Raw genomic sequence first — 18,117 nt, forward strand, 5'->3', positions numbered from 1 at the left:
AAATAACCAATAATAAAATTTAAAAATTTGATTATTAACTATTAGTTTAAACATCTCAAATCATCTGGATTAAATTGGTAGCATTAAACGAAGTCATATCTACAAATAAGTGATTTTATATATAATCAAGTCCTCAAAGTTCTTCATATGTATATTCAACAGATTTTCGTACTCCTAACGTGCATACATATATCAGGAGTATATATTTCTAACACCCAGATTTGAAAATAATAACGAAAATATAATATTATTTGACTAAGATGACTAAGTATCAAACAAGAGTATCAAACAAGATGGACTTCCATATGCCATTATAAAAGAGTTCCTAATCCAAAAACAACAATATGTATAACCATTAAATTGAAAGAAACGATAAACTGAAAAAACTATTATTCTCTCACTCTCACATATAAGACAATTAGGAGTCCGAAAAATATTGCAAAAAAGATCATAGGATAAAGCGCAATATGACGATAAGAAGGTAAACGATAATAAACGATATATGTGTCGTTTAACAACTGTTAACTTCAGTTCCTGCACACAGCAACTTTAGAAATTAAGGACCTCATTAATGTAAATAAAATTCATTTTTCAGAATCGCACTGACTACATGTGACAACTTTTTGAAAGAAAGAATTTGTCTGTAATAAGGGAATAAAAATGTCTTACATGTGAGTAAGCGAAATATAGTTTTTTATGATTACAAATCTACGAATGATTTCATATAGTTGTGGACTTTTAATACAACTCTGTTTTTGTTCTAAAAGTCAATTTTTCAAATCAAATAAGGCAAACCAAGTACTGACGAACAAAGTATGAACGCTTGTCCATATCCTGAAAGGACAATAGTTAAATTTTGTACAAAACTTTTCTGAGCCAAAATGTTTGCAAAAACAATGAAATGCGATTGCTTAGCAACGAGGCTGTATGCTGGATGTTGGATGCTGCATTTCTTTAGTAGGAAGTAATGCAGTAAATATCCCAACCGTTCTTTCCTGGTCGGTGTAAAAAGTTTACCACACTCACAACGCTACAGAAGTACGATTACGTGTGTGTGTGTATGTGTATGTGAGTGCAACAGTAGCATTGCAACGGCAATGGCTACTTTGGGTTTATGTTAGCAACAAGATTGGTAAGTCCTTGGTGTCAACTTTGTTAGTGTAAGCATAGAAAATGAGCAATTTTGCTTTCATGCAACAAATGTGGGAGTAGAGGCACAGGCAGCGATAGCGGTGTGGGAAGCTGAATGACAACGACCATACGGCCGGAGGGTACTTAAATATGTAATGGGTTGTTGCCAATGTGCTACTGCATCCTTATTACATTTCTGTGCAATCTAACAATTTTTAGTTTACAGCTCCTTTTTTCTATTTCGTCTAAGCTGTTGAGTTCGTTCGTTTTACTTTTGAGGTCAGTAGACAAACAAATGCCATATGAAACCCAGCAGCAACAAGAGCGGTGTTTATGATTGTGCTTCCCTGCCATGGAGCACAAACCTGCGGTGTGTGGTGTTGCATGTGCTGGCAGGTGTGTTACTACTGCAATTTCTAATGGGAATTTTTGTCATTCCTTTTTTCAATTTTATTTCTTTCGTTTTAATTTTGTTGCTGTTTTCGTTTTATTTTTCCTTTCGGTTATGAAAATTGTCTAATATGCATTCTGCATTCTGTGGTTGCTATTGCAGACGGCGTAGCCTGCAGAGATCACTGTGTACCGTTTACCGTTTACTGTTCACTGCTCACTTCTCATATGCATAAGCAAACATTATTTACGTTTCATATGAAAAGAAGGCATTTTCACAGGAGCACTCCTGCAGGAGCGTAAACACACCGAACTATATTGCATTCGATTCCATCGTCTGCACTCGTTTAAGTTTTTAAGTCAACCACAAGTTTAAAAACAATAAATCAAAATTGAATGCTATTAAGGGTTTATAAATACGAGTACCAGTTTGAACGCCCTCCTCTCCACTTTGAACCACTCAACTCACAGCTACTCGAAGCACTCGGCTTGAAGTACTGGAAAGTGCAGTTGGCACATTTGAATTGTGTTTGTGCAGAGCAGTGCACTGAAGTGCAAGTTATCAGTCGATTTATTGGAAATGCAATATGTTTACTCAAAGATTAACTACACATATTTTCCACATTTCATTCATCATTACAAATTACAAAACTATATCTTTAAATTAATTAAAATTAATTAATTATATATTAAAATATTTAATATTTAATTGTTGTTGTTGTTGTTGTTATTGTTGTTGTTGTTGTAACCCGCCGGGACCTGTAAGCAGATAAACATGAACGGAATGACAAGACGATTACATGCGTAGGGAAATATGATAAAAGTTAGGTGGGTAATGAAGGAGAAGGGGAGAAGGGGGAAGGGGAGAGAGAGATGAGGAAGAGTAGGGAAGAGGTATATATAAACCATCAACCTGGATCCAGGCAGAGAAACCTGGCCACTTCAATGGGGTGAGTCCAAAGGTTAATTGGACGAAGATTTGTGTGTGCTGTAGAATATGAAAACAGATGGGCGACGTCATGGGGAGAAGAGCTGCAGTTAGGGCACACATTGTGGATGGATGGATGTTAAGTACTCGAAACAGCTGTATGGTCAGCCAAAAATTCAGTTGATTAATATAATAAGAAAAGAATTTTTTTTGTTGTAGTTCACTACTTTTCAAAACCTCTCTACCCAACATTTAATATTTGTAATTAGATTAACACTATGTTAATTAAATGTTAGTCTTTTAAGCTATATAGTAGACAGCAGACGCGAATCCAGAATGCTAATCTTCTTAGTAGAGATGAGTGTTAATCGTCATTTTTCATTCCTTATTTTTAGTATAAATAGTATTTTAATACAAAGTTACAGATGTGACAGTTGCAGTTGTCCTATTTGTATAAATCTAGATCTACAGCATTTGCTGCATCGTTTCGGAAGCCAATTTTAGCGGTTATTTGTTAAGGATATCTTCGTCATCGAGTTCTCACAAGTTTCGATGTTTCCTACTCCATTTGAAGATATTTTTCATTCTTCACTTCTACTTACACCACGAATGTATTTGATCCAGATATATGTCTAGCTTATGTCTTATATGTCTTATATAGTAGAAGCATGTTTGTTTGCCTTTCCGTCTGTTTATCTCTTCATCTGTCCGTGTATGCATTAGTTTATCCGTTATCATTTAAAACTGCTCCCAGTCAAGAACTAATCCAATCAAAATCTTCTTCTGATTCCAAGCACTTCAAGTAGACTAACAGATAAAACTACAACATAACTGTGTAAATGAGTTCGTTTTTAAGTATACTTATGATGAACACAACTGTCTGTATAAAAGCTATTAAGGTCGTGTGCGAGTTAGGCTAAGTTGCGTTCTAAATGAGGGAAATTCTAAGTTGTGTCGATAATGTATTGATGTGTCGATACGTGTTGATAAATGGCAAAATGTGTACAGTGCAAAAAATCCCAAAAAATCTCCCATTTGGTTTAGCATCAACTTAGCCTAACTCGCACACGACCTAAAGCATTTATAAAACCAAAACTGATTATATTTCTCGGTTTTTTGTTATGTTACAAAAACCTTTAAAACTTGGAATATATACGATCTATGTGATTCAATTTTTTCGATTAGTCTCACTAATAATGGATTTCATATATTCGGAAAAAACTTGTTTATAAGAAGACGAACAATTTAGTACTGCATTTTGGAATGTGATGACTCTCGATTATTTAGGAAGAAGTTAATCCAATAAAACATATAACAGTATGGCTATAAAAACGGATTTAAAACATTTGTAAAAAAAATTGATCAAATATTTTTAAACAATTCTACATTTCCAAGTATTTATTTACAAACTTTTTGGCACACTTTCATTACTTTGGCTCCAACAAAGAAATTTAATCACCTCTCTTGAATTCCAGGATTTCAAAGTACTTTTATCTCAACTTATCAAGTATCTTACCAATATTACATTGCTTCTTTTATTTTACAATTTTCAATTTATTTGCAATATTTAAAAACTGCACCAAAATATGTGAGAAGAGCATAAAATATTTAGAATAACTTTTAACAGCATCTCATCTTCAAATTCCAATTCAAGTCGTTACTCAACCCAATCCCACCAAGAAATCAACTTAAACTCAAACTCAAGTCCAAACCAAACCAAAACTGAACTAAAGTCAAACACTAAAAACACAGCAAATTGAATTTTCACAGCAAGTTTGACGTAACAACAACGTAATGGAGTAACGTAATTTCTTCACGTTAGAACATAACGAGCTGAGCTCGAAACAAAGTGACATGCGAAGGATATCTTATTTTGTTTAAATGTTTCCGATTTGACGATGTTTTCTTCTTCTTCTACAACCGAGAAAGGAACGTGGTATGATTTTTGTCGTAGCAAAGTTTATATTGGAAAATGGATTGTGGTATTCTGCGGGGAGATGGAAGGCGGAATGCAGTCAGTGTAATAGGTTGCAACTTGTATCTTGTTTTCTACTTCGTTCCATAGTTGACTGAGTCGTCCTGTGGGAGCAACACTCCTACAAGGCGTGGATGTGTAAATGGTTGTTTGCGTGCTTCCTGCTTCCTGTAAGCTGCATTGCACACGCATTACTTTTGTGGCAGCTACTTTGGCTTTTATTTTGCTCAGCTTGTTGCTCGTAAACTTTAAGTGAAAAGTATCCGAAATCGCTTGACAGACCCGGAGTCGGAGTCGGGCTCCGCTTTTTTAGTTTCTCCCATAGTTTGCCTTCTTGTAATACTTTTATCGAAAAGTTTTTGATGCCAAAGTTATGTTAGTTTAAGCAAGTGACGAAATTTATGCAGCCGAAGATTTGCTTTCGTTTGGAATTTAAAATTTGTTACCCTTTTGTTTTCTGTGTTAAATGAGATTCAAGTGCATTTCGGTGTATTTGAAGTGCAACAATTTTTCTGCTTTTTGTTTTTGTTTTTTATTTTTGTTGACCAAAAGTTTTAATAAGTTTTCCAGTCTTTATCCGAATGATGCAGGTTAAGTTTCTGAACTTTTATAGAAACGTGAGGAAATTCATATTTAAAAAGTATCTACAATATAAAAATCAGACCACGCAAGTCATTATTATTTAAGTTCAATGGAATAAAATCAGTTGAAGGACTCAACTTTAAAATATTATAGAATAAAACAAAAACCATGGCAACAAATTCTGTGGGCATTGTTTTCTCAGCTGTTTTATGTAGCACAACTATTTATATTTGAAATAATAAACAATATTAGTTATAAATATAAGCATATATTTACGATTTCTTGGTGCTGTTAGCTGACACGTTTTGCGTTATTGTTGCTATAAACTAATTAGCTCACCTTAACGAATATTCGTCTATTAAACTGAAGATTGACTGCACACGTATTTTTTGTTGATGATTATTTCGTTCTATATAGTAATTCAGTTTATTAGAGTAATTCACTTTAGAGTTTTGAAACAATCATCACTCGTATAGAGAGGAAGCGCCTTTAGTTTTCTCACTGTAACTCCAGAATTAATTTAAAATATGTAAAGTCTGTTATAATTTGGACCCATATTTAAGTCTTTAACTATCACGGCATAATATAATAAAATAAAAGTAAATAATTAATAAATATTTTTATATGGTACCTCTGACAGGATTTAATAATTCTGACGATAAACTTTGATAGTTCGCTAAATGCTACGAATATTGAAAAACATCGGTTTTTTCGAAATTATTAGACCCCGGCAACAGTGAAGTAGAAAAATTTATTAATACCTCTTTGATCCACAAAACTGTTCTATAGAAAAACCCAACTGGCAAATTTTCCATCTGATATTTGTAAAGCACTTTTATTTGATTCTTTTAACGATACTTTTATTTTATGGTTAGCCGAAAATTCAATTTTTTAATAAAATAATAAAATTTTATTGTTGTAATTTAATACTGAACGAAATGTCTCTCTATTGAAAACAGTAGATTATATTAAGTATTAAGTTTCTTTCGTCAAAACGGACGTTAAAAATCCACTGACGAGAATCGAGATATGTATTGAATAACCAGAACGAGTAACAGGTCATGTCTTAATACTTTTTGTAAATTAAAAATTAAAATTAAAAATTAATCATAATGGATTAACCAAAGTATCCGTCCTAGTTACTAATTGGCATTTGACTCAGCTGCAGTTCTTCTGAATCATATTACGAATAATATTCACCTATATGTTTTTCTTCTGTATTCCAAAATTTTAAATTCTGGAATAGATAAATTTCAATTATAATTAATTGTTCTAAGTTACATCACTTTTACACTTTTAGTTAATTCTCATTTATCTTAATTTTTGGAATTAAAATAGAAAAATTCTAGCCATCAATACGCAGTGACTGGAAGTTTGAACGAATACTAGACCTTCATTCTTCTTCATGTTTAAGCAAGAAACTATCTTTTAACAACTTTTTAGTACTTTTATTAAAGTTTATTCTTTCGTTGCCTATGATGATTACTTTTCTTGTTTTTAGTATTAATCAATCATCAAATTTTTCCCGTTCTACAAGTGCAGCAGTAAATAATGAATGAAGGAAGGAAAATTTCCAGCCCAGATTATGAACGGTAAATAATGATGGTGAGAAGTTGGCAAAATAAGAAAAATGAAAAACGGAAAAAAATTTAAACTGAAGTAATGAAACAACGATTAAAGCATAAAATAATTTACTTGATTGCATAATAAAACAATAAAAATTCTCGTAATTATTACCACTGAAATTAAAAAGACAGAGATGTTAACTCAAGTAAATTAAAAGAAAAAATCATTATGCAAAGCACTTACAACACTAAAAAGGAGTGTTGGATATGCAGAAAAGTTTTACTTGTTTGGACAGAAGTAGTGCAATAGAAACTAATTAAAAACTCAATGCCAATATTGAGGAAAATTCAATAAAAGCAATGCATATTCCAAAACGAATTACTGGTTTGGTAACAGCCAACAGACAATGTGCAGTTACCAGGAAGTGAGGATACCAGCATGGCAAACTGCAAGCGCAGGACATGTTTGACTTGAAATTTTGGGACGGGCAATTAAATATTAGCATAAAATATTAAAACATTTGCTCGATCCTTCCACAGAAGTGCTTCTTCTATTGGAAAATGTTAGGTAAATATTCTAATTGCATGCAGAGACTATTAGTATGAGTGTGAAGCAAATATTACCAGGGTAAAATCAGGATAGAAGGAAGACAGTGAAAATATTTACTGTTGAATGCTGTCAGCTATAATCACGTTTGACTGTTTTAAATTATATTTTAAAGAATATTTTATATTGATCAAATTGAAAGAAATGTTAATGATGTGAAACCCATATCATCATTCACTTTTATTAAAAAGTAATGAATCATTTAATACTTGTTACAACTGTTTGACAAAGATGATAGAAGAAAGATGTTCACACTCCTGCTTTAAAAAACTGCACCTGACGCATTTGAAGTAAATCAAATATTTGACTATATCCAATAAAAAAGTTTTTTCTAAACATCAGACAGATGCGAATAGCAACCCGTACGAGCAAGAATACAAACTCAGAGGTAAATAAAAATACATGACCTATACCTGAAAGTTGATCAATGATATATAAGATATGCGTATTGTAGAAACCAATATTTAATATTTATTTAAATTAACGAAACTGCAAAATTCATTTAATATGGACGTACGCATTTGAGCTTAATTCACATATAATCATATTTTTATTAAAAGATGTATTATTTATTAAAAAAAATAATTTCCTACGTTTATGAGCAATTATTTTGGATTTAGTTGAACGTATAATTTACCAAAAGGGCAACTACCTTGCCTTTATAGAATTGTTGTATAAAAATGATACATGGTGTATATAAAATTCATAGTAGAAGACAGTTGAAACAGTATAAACATGTACCAAACGTTAGACAATTTTTTTCTGAAAATGTCAAGAGAAGTTTCTTATAAATATGATAAAAAAAACTACCAAAATAACTCAAATTTCCATCTATTTAATTCCGTAAGATAATTTCATAGAATTTCAATTTAAATACAAAAGACTAGCAAGAATTATTAAATTTAAAACTGGTATTTAGTCTAAACTTTTCAGTTTATCTCAAAAGCTATTAACGAATTATGTTTAAAATCTAAATACAGTTTCTTTGGGATCCAGTCGTCTATTGTTACAAGTAAAAAAAATTTATCTTCCAATAAGATATAATTTTGTTTTTTACATCAAAGATTGTAATAACACAACGAATGTACTTCTTAGGTACTAAGTGACCACAGCTGCTATGATTTTAATTTATGTAGCAAGGACTATCAGTTTATCTATTTCAACACATTATCTTCTGGATTTTAATTTATTTAGCAAGGAAACATCCTTGGGTATTACATATGTATGTATCATTTTCTATATAGCTAAATATATTTTAATGATATTTCTTTTTAACGAAAGATGTTTCTATAACTTCAATCCCGAAAAAGTTTTTCAATCTGAGCTTACAAAGCTTTAATAACCCAGCTTAGCTTTCGTCAAGGATTGCAGTTTTGAAGTTAGAAAAAAAGTTAAAAAGTTAAAAGCAGGAGAATAAAGTATGGTACAATGTTTTAAGTTTTAAAGAATATCGTTCTGTATAAGTTTATAAGTTTACACAGACGTAATAATATGTAAAACATTTGATATTAAAATTTCTGTACTTACCTTTAGAAATAATTTTTATAATAACTTTTAAAATTATGACTGTTTTCGACGGAGAAGCAGAGACAGCGTCAACAATATCATGGCAATCAAGCATTTCAAGATACATGGCCTTGCCGCTAAGCTATTTTTTCTGACATTTTTGCCTGAGTATAAAAGCTACTGCTACATTGACAGCTTTATCATCATCAGCAGCAGTAGCAGAAGTGAGAGAGCATAGTTGTATGCGTGTGTGTATGTGTGAGTGGTAAAAATTATTATCGCCAGTGACAATATTGTGCCCGTCACTCACTGTTGTAGGCATTGTTTGCTGGCATTCTTCTTGAGTTTGTAGTTGGCGCTGTCGTCGTCGTTGTTGTTGTTGTTGTAGTTGTTGTTCTGTTGTCACAAAGCCTTGCTATGCACAATTAATTCTTCTTCAAACATTAGTATAGCCTTTTGCAACTCAAGCACGCTTCCTTTTCATACAATTTTTTGTGTTAGCTACTTTCCTTGCATTTCTCTGCATTTCTTTCATGTGTTCTTTGTTTTTCGGTCTCGTTGAAGTGTAGCTACTTTCTGCATTGAGAACTGTTGTCTTTCACAATTTCTTAACTGTTGTTTTGGGTTGCCTTTTGTATGTGCTAAGCTTGCTCCATTGCACTTAAGCCGTTTCCGCAACTTTACATTTATTAGGAACTTGGTATGTTGACTGTTGGCTGTTGGCAGATGGTAGATGGTAGATGGCTGTTGGTACTTATGTGTCTCGCACTTCTGCCCTGACAAGGAGACAGATTTTATGCTTTTTTCCACTTTTCGTTTCGCTTTTTTTTGCTGCCTTTGGATTATTTGCGAGTTTGTCATTTAGTGGCTTTGTTACTTTTGTCTGTATTTAAGCCTTCTTTTTTGCTTGCTTAGTGGCTCGTTCCGTTCCATACTGACGCTACCCCAGCGTTAAGGTCTTAACAAGACTATTCATGACTTGACTTAAGGATTATGTATGTATGAGCCTGTTGAAGTGTTCTAGCTGAACATTGGTGTTGCTTGGGCCATGTTAGTGGTGGTTGTAAGGGCTCTAGTACTCTGCATTCAAGTGGGCAAATGTCGCTTCCTTGAAATGTTTGTGCTGTGGATTTGATTTTTAATGTTTGACATTTTTCTTCTTGCAATTTTGTCAACTTTCCACTTTTGTCTATCTCCAATCCATTCTCTTTCCACCAATCTAACAATCCAACGATCCACCACTCTGCTATAATTGCGCTTGCACTGCTGAGGATTTGTTGTCGACTAAACAAACGTGTAACTCAATGTTATGTAGCACATATCCACTTGTAAACTCAACATTATCATCTTTGGGGAAATCTAGCTATTTGGTTTGTTGATTTTACTTTTGGTTTCAATTTATCGGATTTTCTTGGCTTTAGCATTTTTATGGTTGCCTGTAGGTGTTCAATTGTACAGTTTTTCCTTTTTTTAAATTTATAATTAGTTATTTTATTTTAATTATGAAAATAAATCTACAAAATTTCATCCACAATTTTTAAGTGTTTTTAAGTGTTTTTAGTATTTCTTATTAAGGCACGTTTATATGATTTCAACGGTTTTAACAAATTAATTTATTAATTTTTATGTCCTAGATATGCATGGATTTCGCCATGAATTTTTTATTTATTGGCTCACATCAATTTCACTTAATTAATTTCGAATACACTTTCAATTAAAACTGCTTTAAACATTTTATAGTTTTTTGCTACTAATTTTAATTAAAATAATTTTTATATTGTGTTCACACAAGAAATCCACTACATACACAACCACTCACACCGACAACTTGCCAGCAACTGAACTGTTACTCAGCTGTGCGCCGCTATTTCAATGAATAAATTGCCTGCGGCCGTATGCTGCTCGGTGATCCCCAGTCAACAACAAATATTGTCGTTCGTTCGGGTATTCCTAATTCCACTACTACAACTGCTGCTGCTGCTTCTTGTTTGGCTGCCTTTGCTTTGCCACTAACGCTACTGCGCTGCTATTGCGTTTGATAATGCCACAATTTGGTTTTGTTGAATATTTTTTCTCGAATGGCTTGTTGTGCGTTGCTGTCATCTGCTTCCGTTGGCCTCACTTTGATGTCTGCTGCTCCAGAAATTCTGTTACAAGTGAAATCATACACTTGCTTATTTAGAATCGTGTACTTCTGTGACTGTCTGTTCGGGCTTAGTTCGTGCGCTTTCGTATTTCGTTAACACATTTTTTTATTCGTGACTATTTTTTATGAAACATGCGCTCAAGTTAAGTTATGCATACTTCGTGCTCCACATCGCTTATGTGTGTGTTTATTAGTTGTGTTGTTATTGTTGTTGTTGTCGTCGTGTTGTGTTGTGTGGTGCTAATAAATGATTGTACCCCATTTAATGTTAAATGTTTTCAGTTTACACGAAGGCGCAGAACGAACTGCAGTCGTGCGAAACTGAAATGGTTCTGTTCGGTCGTTTTGGCCGAGTTGAGGCGACATGGGCCTTGAAGCCTTATGCCAATGCTGGTATAAGGAATTAACCGTATGCCAGAAGGGGAAATGAAAAGCGCTTTTCAGAAAAACATGGCGTATAAGAGATTTTATGTGCATGGAGAAATTTCGATGTACGTGTAGCAGCGCATGTCGGTCGATTGTGCACACGAGTTACGAATTTAATTTTATTTTTGTTTTTGTTTCGCAGATTGTAATTGAAGCGCCATGAATACTGTTATATCCCGGCCATAAAACATAACGCTATGTTATTCAGCGTTACTTAACACACTGTCAGCGCTTTGTGATTTTCTTTGCAGACTTTGTTGTTGTGTTTTCTTTTGTGGGATTTCCTTTTATAAGCCATTTCAGCAGAAGTTTACGGCTCGTGTTATTCTTATGCGTTGGCAGGCAGCTGCTGTTGCGACTAACATTTCACTAGCAGGTCCTGGAAAGCTTCTTGCATTCAATTTCTTCGTGCCTCCATTTTGGCGGGGTCTACACAGCGTTCTTTTTGCTTTTTTGTTTTTGCTTTTTCGTATGTTATTTGTGCTAAATTGTTGCGTGTAAATAATGTTAAAGTCAAGCATTGAGGTTATCATTGCTGGTCTACAAAATGGTGACAACAGCGAGCAGCTTGCCAAAATTTTCGAACTTTTTTCACAGCATTCCAACATTTTTTTAGCTTTCATTACAACGAATCCAAAGCCCAAACGGTTCACTTTACAAGGAATATGAAAACTGAATGTGGAAACACTTCATTTCAATTTGCATGCCGAATTCTTCAGCTACAATGTCAAAGTTTTTTCACTGAAGTTGCCAACTATGTTAGCATATCAGGATATCAGAAAAGCAGCAGGACATTTTATGTAATAGCGCTTAATTTTATTACATATTCCCAAAAAATGAGGAGAAATTCGTGTCTAAATTAGAGCACAAGTACGACAGCGACAAACAAACATGTACGGAAAGAAACTGACTGCTTCAAATTAAAAAAAAAAAACTGAATAAAGTAATAACTCACATAAAAAGCTTTCATAAAAAAAATAAAAAAAAATTAACTAGTAATGAAAATGTTTTTAACATAGATTTTTAATCTATTAAGTTTACTCCTTACTCCTTTAAAGAATTAAAATAATCGCTCTGCACTGTGCTAAAAAACATAACTAGCCAGTCTTACAACATATCAAAGGACATTGTTCGTCATCATTGGATTAGTGAGATAAGTTGGCAGAAGCAGCAGTAGAATAACTAATATTACACAATGAGTATTATTCAGTTAGAGGTAGTTATGACTGACCATGATAAGATGCTATCGACTGGATTATTCTTTTATGATGAAGATACGGGTAGTTGTGAAAAGTCTTGGTGATCTAAGTTTTAACACGTTGAATCACTTTTTAACTAACCTGCCCATGAGATTCTTTGTTCTTATCTTCAACAAAGAAGCAGCGAGCACATTATATTCGTCAGACTTCATCAGATTTTTTGCGGTTTTTCAGATGTCCAAAAGAAATCTCTATGTGAGAGTCCCGTGGGGAAACTCATTGGTGTTACAAAAACCAGATATATAGTTTATGATAAGAGTCGGACCCGGGTTTTATTTAAGAAATCTTTTGTTTATTTGTCGCATATATAAAAAAAATAAAGACTTTTTTCATTATTTTAAAGCTTGAGAAAGGATTTTATAGGATACGAACAAAGTTTTAGGTGCAATAACGGTAGCCAGAGCAACTAATTCATATAGATAAAACCCAAATATTTGTTAGATAAGACTTTGTTGATTCTCTATTTTCTACCCACCTATATTAAAACTGTCATGAAGAAAGGTTAAACCCTCTCCTAATGAGGGATCTGACTATCAAGTGTCTCTAAATGGAAACTTGACATTAAATTTCTTGTTAAAATTGAGTATGTGAGAGATGCAGTCAATATTTTTTGGAATAGGATTGAAAAGATTGGAACTATAGCATTAAGTCTAATAGCAGGTGATGATGCATTTGTTTACTTATCAGATGAAATGACATTAAGTGAAGCATTAAGTCCCACATAATGGATGGTGTGCCCCACTAATACAGAGTTTAGCTCCATGCTACTCTCTGTTGAATACTATACTATACTATAGACTATCTAATTAAGCCAGTTCACTATATTATGATGCCGTTCAATAGTCTTATGACAGCTGCTCCACCTCCACTTTTTAACAATAGCATTGATTTTTGCATTGAAGATATTTTATCTTTTTGAATGGTGTGGGAAATTGTTTTGTTTTCAACTAAGTTCTCTTTTAAAAACAATACCTAAAAACTTAGATTATTCCATAAATTGAAGCAAACAAGCTCTAAAAAATATATTCAACAACACAAAAGATTTGACAGAAGTAGAGGTCCAATTAATTGAAAATCAATTATGATAATTATATGGGCTATATAATTATATATACAATAGAAAATTGTGTAAACCAAAGCTGCAAACTGATTCTAACCTGAACCAAGATCCTCTGATCTTTTGATGTGATTAAGCCCAACTACATAATGAACTATTGTGGTTATATTAAGGAACTGAAATCGAACTGAAAAAATGATTAGGCTGTAGGCTGTTGATTGCCTTGACAAAAATAAAATAATTTTGATTTTATCTTTTAAAATAAATAAGTTAAGTATCAATAAAAAAACAGTTTGGTGATATACATAGAACATCATTTTAATACACCCAGATAGGATGATATGGAAAATTTTTTAGCTGTGTGTACGTAGATTAGTGGACATAAATTTTTTGTTTTGGTACGACTGTTAATGATAAAATACAAGGCACTTTTTTATATATCTCTATGAAATTGAAATTTAATAGAGTTCTATTCTAAAACTGTAGTTGATAATTAATTAGCTTTTCTAAAGTAACATTTTAAAAAATTAAAAAATAATTGTTCTTAGACGAATTTGTTAAAAAATGTTTGTGATATTTTTTTCATCGCCTCTATAGAAAATGCTGTAGATTATTATACCAATTTCACGTAATTAGTTTTCCAAATAAATATGAGAACATTTTATGTATTTAACAGTATTTTCTGTTAGTTCCTTTAGATTTCTATGCGTCCTGTTCACTTTAATGTACTAGTTAAAAAGTTTAATAAACACTAGAGCTCAACTGCTGTAATTAATCATATTTTGCTCGTACAGAATCGTTCTGTACATGAAGTTTGTTGTTTTTGAATCCTTAGTAATGTTGTTGTTGTTGTTGGTGCTGCAGGAGAGTTACCAGAACCATTTGAAATGATTGCTTAACTTTTACCCACGCTTAAATGTCACTTTTCACTAAACTTTCGGAAATCAAAGAAGATTTGACACATGACTGCAATGAAGTTTTACGAAAATAAACAAAAAAATGAAAAAGTATAGAAAAACTCACTTAAAAAAGTTTGACCGAAAGGCTAACAAAATAATACAAAAAGGACTTGCGTTCGCATGTGAGCAGGACACTCATGCACATGCGGACAACTGATATCACTTACACACATACGTAGTAGCTTAATTTTAAAATGTACAAGTTCAATTTATTTAACCAACTAAACAACCAACGAATGAACAGTCAAAGCCACAAGGATGAAGGACTAAGTTTTTGGTTAGGTTACCAAAAAATACAAAGCAAAACGGTAGAAACGACAAAAAGTTTGGGGAAGGGAGGAACTAAAATAAAAAAAATTTAAGCATTCTGCAAACAAACATTTATGTGTCTCTGGGTATCTGAGATCACACACACTATAATCGCAGAGTTGAAAGTATGCAGAAAAAATAAGTAAAACAAAACCGGAAAGAACTTATATTTTGATTGTTCCTGACAGGAAACGGAAAAATAAACTTTTGCAACAAAAAATATGTGAAGCTACTGTTGCAACACTGCCGGGGTATGGATAGAAAAGGGTTGAGCCGAATTCAGCCAAAACTGAGAAAAAAGGATGAAATAGCGAAAACGTTAAAGTTTATAAAACAACGAGCTCAGGACTTTCATTTTCTTTAGTTTTCGCTTCCTTTGAATTTTTTTCTTAATACCTTAATTTTTGGTTATTCCTACGTTGACGGTAGAATACTCTTGGATTGCAAATTGCTTATACCGATTTTAAAAAGCCCTCGCGGAGCTTTATTATCTTTAACTTGCGTTTAAGTTTCCATTTTTTGCGTGATGGTCCTTAAAGTATCTAAAAGGAACTTGGAGACATATTGAATATTTTTCGAAATATTCCAAAAGAAACTAAAAAAAAGTTCTTTTCTATTATACATGCGAGACATATGCATAGAACATTATGTTATGGCAGTGCTGTCGGCACATATTTGTGTAAAGTTGGCAGTGCCTTTTACTGATAAAAAGATTTCTTTGAGAAAAAGATATTCGTTCGTGACATTTACAATTTCTGTAAGTAAAAATACAAAAAATATTTGAAAGTTCTAAGTTTCAAGTTCACTTATTTATGATTTCTTTTTCTTTGTTAATTTAAAAATAGATTTTATAGAAACTTTTTTGTACTAAGATAAGCGACTTTGATTGAACTATTTAAAAGAATTCTTTACTTATTTCAATACAATATATTTGCCAGGATTTCGCATTTCCAAAAGACCAGAAGTAAATTTAAATTATTTACAGCCTGGCAGCACATAGGTTGGTTTGGATTGCCTGATATCTACACTATGGTATATCAGCATCGTTCACAACGTACGTCTTATATAGGCCCCTGGTCATAACAATATTATACAAAAGTATGGGGTCGACACACTGGCAAGCGGTTGACTAATCCTCTTTTCGATATCTGAACTTAGAACATCTATCTTTACATGTAAGTTATTATTGAAGAACAGTTCCATACGAAAGGCTAATTTGTGCTCGTCAAACGAAGACACAGGTGTGGTTTCTACTTTAATGTGGTACCTTGATAGAAAAAAATATTCTAAATCAACAAAAGAGGATACACAAGCGTTCAAGTTTTTGGCTTGTAATAAATATTGTAGAAACAACAGTGCAGTTGCTCATCTTTATCTCATTTATACTCGAATATGCTTTCACGAAATCGGAAAAGTCTTCAGCATTTCAAGTTTAATTTTGGCAATATTTCTGCAAGTTTTGGTTGTAAACAAATTGCTTTGATCTGACCAGTGACTTATCATATTGTAATAAGTATTTCTACAGTTTCTAGAAATGTGCCTATGATTTTCTTGTAACTCAAGTTTTGAATTGATGATGTATTGACTGAAAACATGCCTAGCTTGATTACTGACTATTAATTTCCACATTGCTTTGTTTCAAGAACCAGTATATATGAGGATCGTTCTTTATGGTCAAAGAAAATGTTACACACGGTAGTGCAAGAAGTATAAAGATGAACTAAGTTTTAATATTATAGTAGGTAAATGCCTTATATGTACTGAAAATTTGTAAACTTATTCGCTTAATTGCAATTACAGTTAAATTATTTTTCTTTAAAACTGAATAGATGAATTGACTTGAATCAACTTGCAATTTGTGTTTAAGAACCGCGTGACTAGCGAATTACAGCACATTAACTACAATTCTACAGACACTTCACTGTCATTTTCTTCTTCACTTTCAGAATGAGAAGTGGAGAAATTATATATCTATGCCAGTCCCAACGCGAATAACAAAAAGTAGAGCAGAAATGAAAAACTCATTAAATATTTAGTTTTGTAGCGGTTACAGTTACACGTTGCAAGGCTTAATTAAAAACTTTCCACAAGCAAATCACACAAATGCCAGACACAAGCCCTTAAGTAAAGAACTTAACCCGAATGTTGAACTCATACCGCCTGCATCGCTATTCACACTTTTACACAGACTTCGAATTCACGAATTAGGTTCAATACTAAACACAGACACGCTGAGCCTGCTTTGCCACTACCATTGAAGACTGACTGATTCCAAGCAGCAGGGCGTAGGAAGATCGACCCAGTAAGTTGGGGGATAACATTATTGAACGCATCAATACACTTCGATGCAGAGCACAGCAATTTATTGTAAAAGTGAAAAATTCAATAAAACAAACTTAATTTGTGTGAGTAGTGCGCCAGCAGGCAGCCTTACTCACAGGCGTATCCTTACAATCCTTATATACTCACAATAAACACAACACAGCACTAAAATGTGTTTGCGTAATTTTACTTGTTTCAGTGCGGTAGGGCATGCGAGTGTTTGTATGGTTCAGTGGTGAACTGCAATTTGATATCTCAGAACATAACGACATGAACCATCACAATAAAAAGTGTGAATATGCCCAAACGAGTATGTGTAAGTGGAGAGTTCTAAAGTTGAAGGTGTAAGATTTCAGTCTTAATGGAAAATTGCTTGCACGTTGCATGAAAAAATAGCAATTATGAACAGTGAGGAAAGGCACACTATGACCAGCGAAACACATTAACAACAGTACAATTAGCGCTTCACAGGGCATCTCTGACATCAACTCAACCATTCTAACTACACAATTCTAGAAGCGTATGTTGTCTCAGTCGCGTTTCCAATAAACCAATAAACGCGTCATAGTATCCTGCTTAAAATGTGTAATAAAAAATATAAAATAAACAAAAACTGTTTAACAATGGACATAAGCATCGGCATCCGTATTGGTATCGGTATCGGTATCGGCATCAGTATCAGTATCAGTATCAGTACGAGCATCAGCATCAGTAACAGCTACGCAATCCCAATCGCCGTCATCAGCATCAGCATCATCAGCTTCAGCGACTAACACCAAAGCAGCTCATTTTTCGTGCGCTTTATTTTATTTGCGGCATTTTCTTTCACTTTTGTATGGTTTCATCATCATCACTCATGAAACAGCAGCGTGTAAACGAAACAATCCCACAAACCCAACAGACAATTGCATCCACTAACTGCGAGGATATAAACGAATCTATAATGTTTTAAAAA

At 33.1% G+C, this 18,117-nt stretch overlaps 1 protein-coding gene across 1 annotated transcript in view; it reads right to left on the reverse strand.

The window, feature by feature from the left end:
* LOC119685884 (matrix metalloproteinase-2) overlaps positions 1-11,139 on the reverse strand; it is a 151,554-nt gene extending 140,415 nt beyond the window's left edge. The window contains exon 1 of the mRNA XM_038100283.1: positions 8,706-11,139. The gene's annotated coding sequence lies outside the window, so the exon portion shown is untranslated. The remainder of the gene's footprint in view (positions 1-8,705) is intronic.
* Between the last annotated feature and the right edge of the window lie 6,978 nt (positions 11,140-18,117).

This window comes from Teleopsis dalmanni, chromosome 2 (assembly GCF_002237135.1).
Source record: "Teleopsis dalmanni isolate 2A chromosome 2, ASM223713v2, whole genome shotgun sequence".
Classification (NCBI taxonomy): Eukaryota; Metazoa; Arthropoda; class Insecta; order Diptera; family Diopsidae; genus Teleopsis; species Teleopsis dalmanni.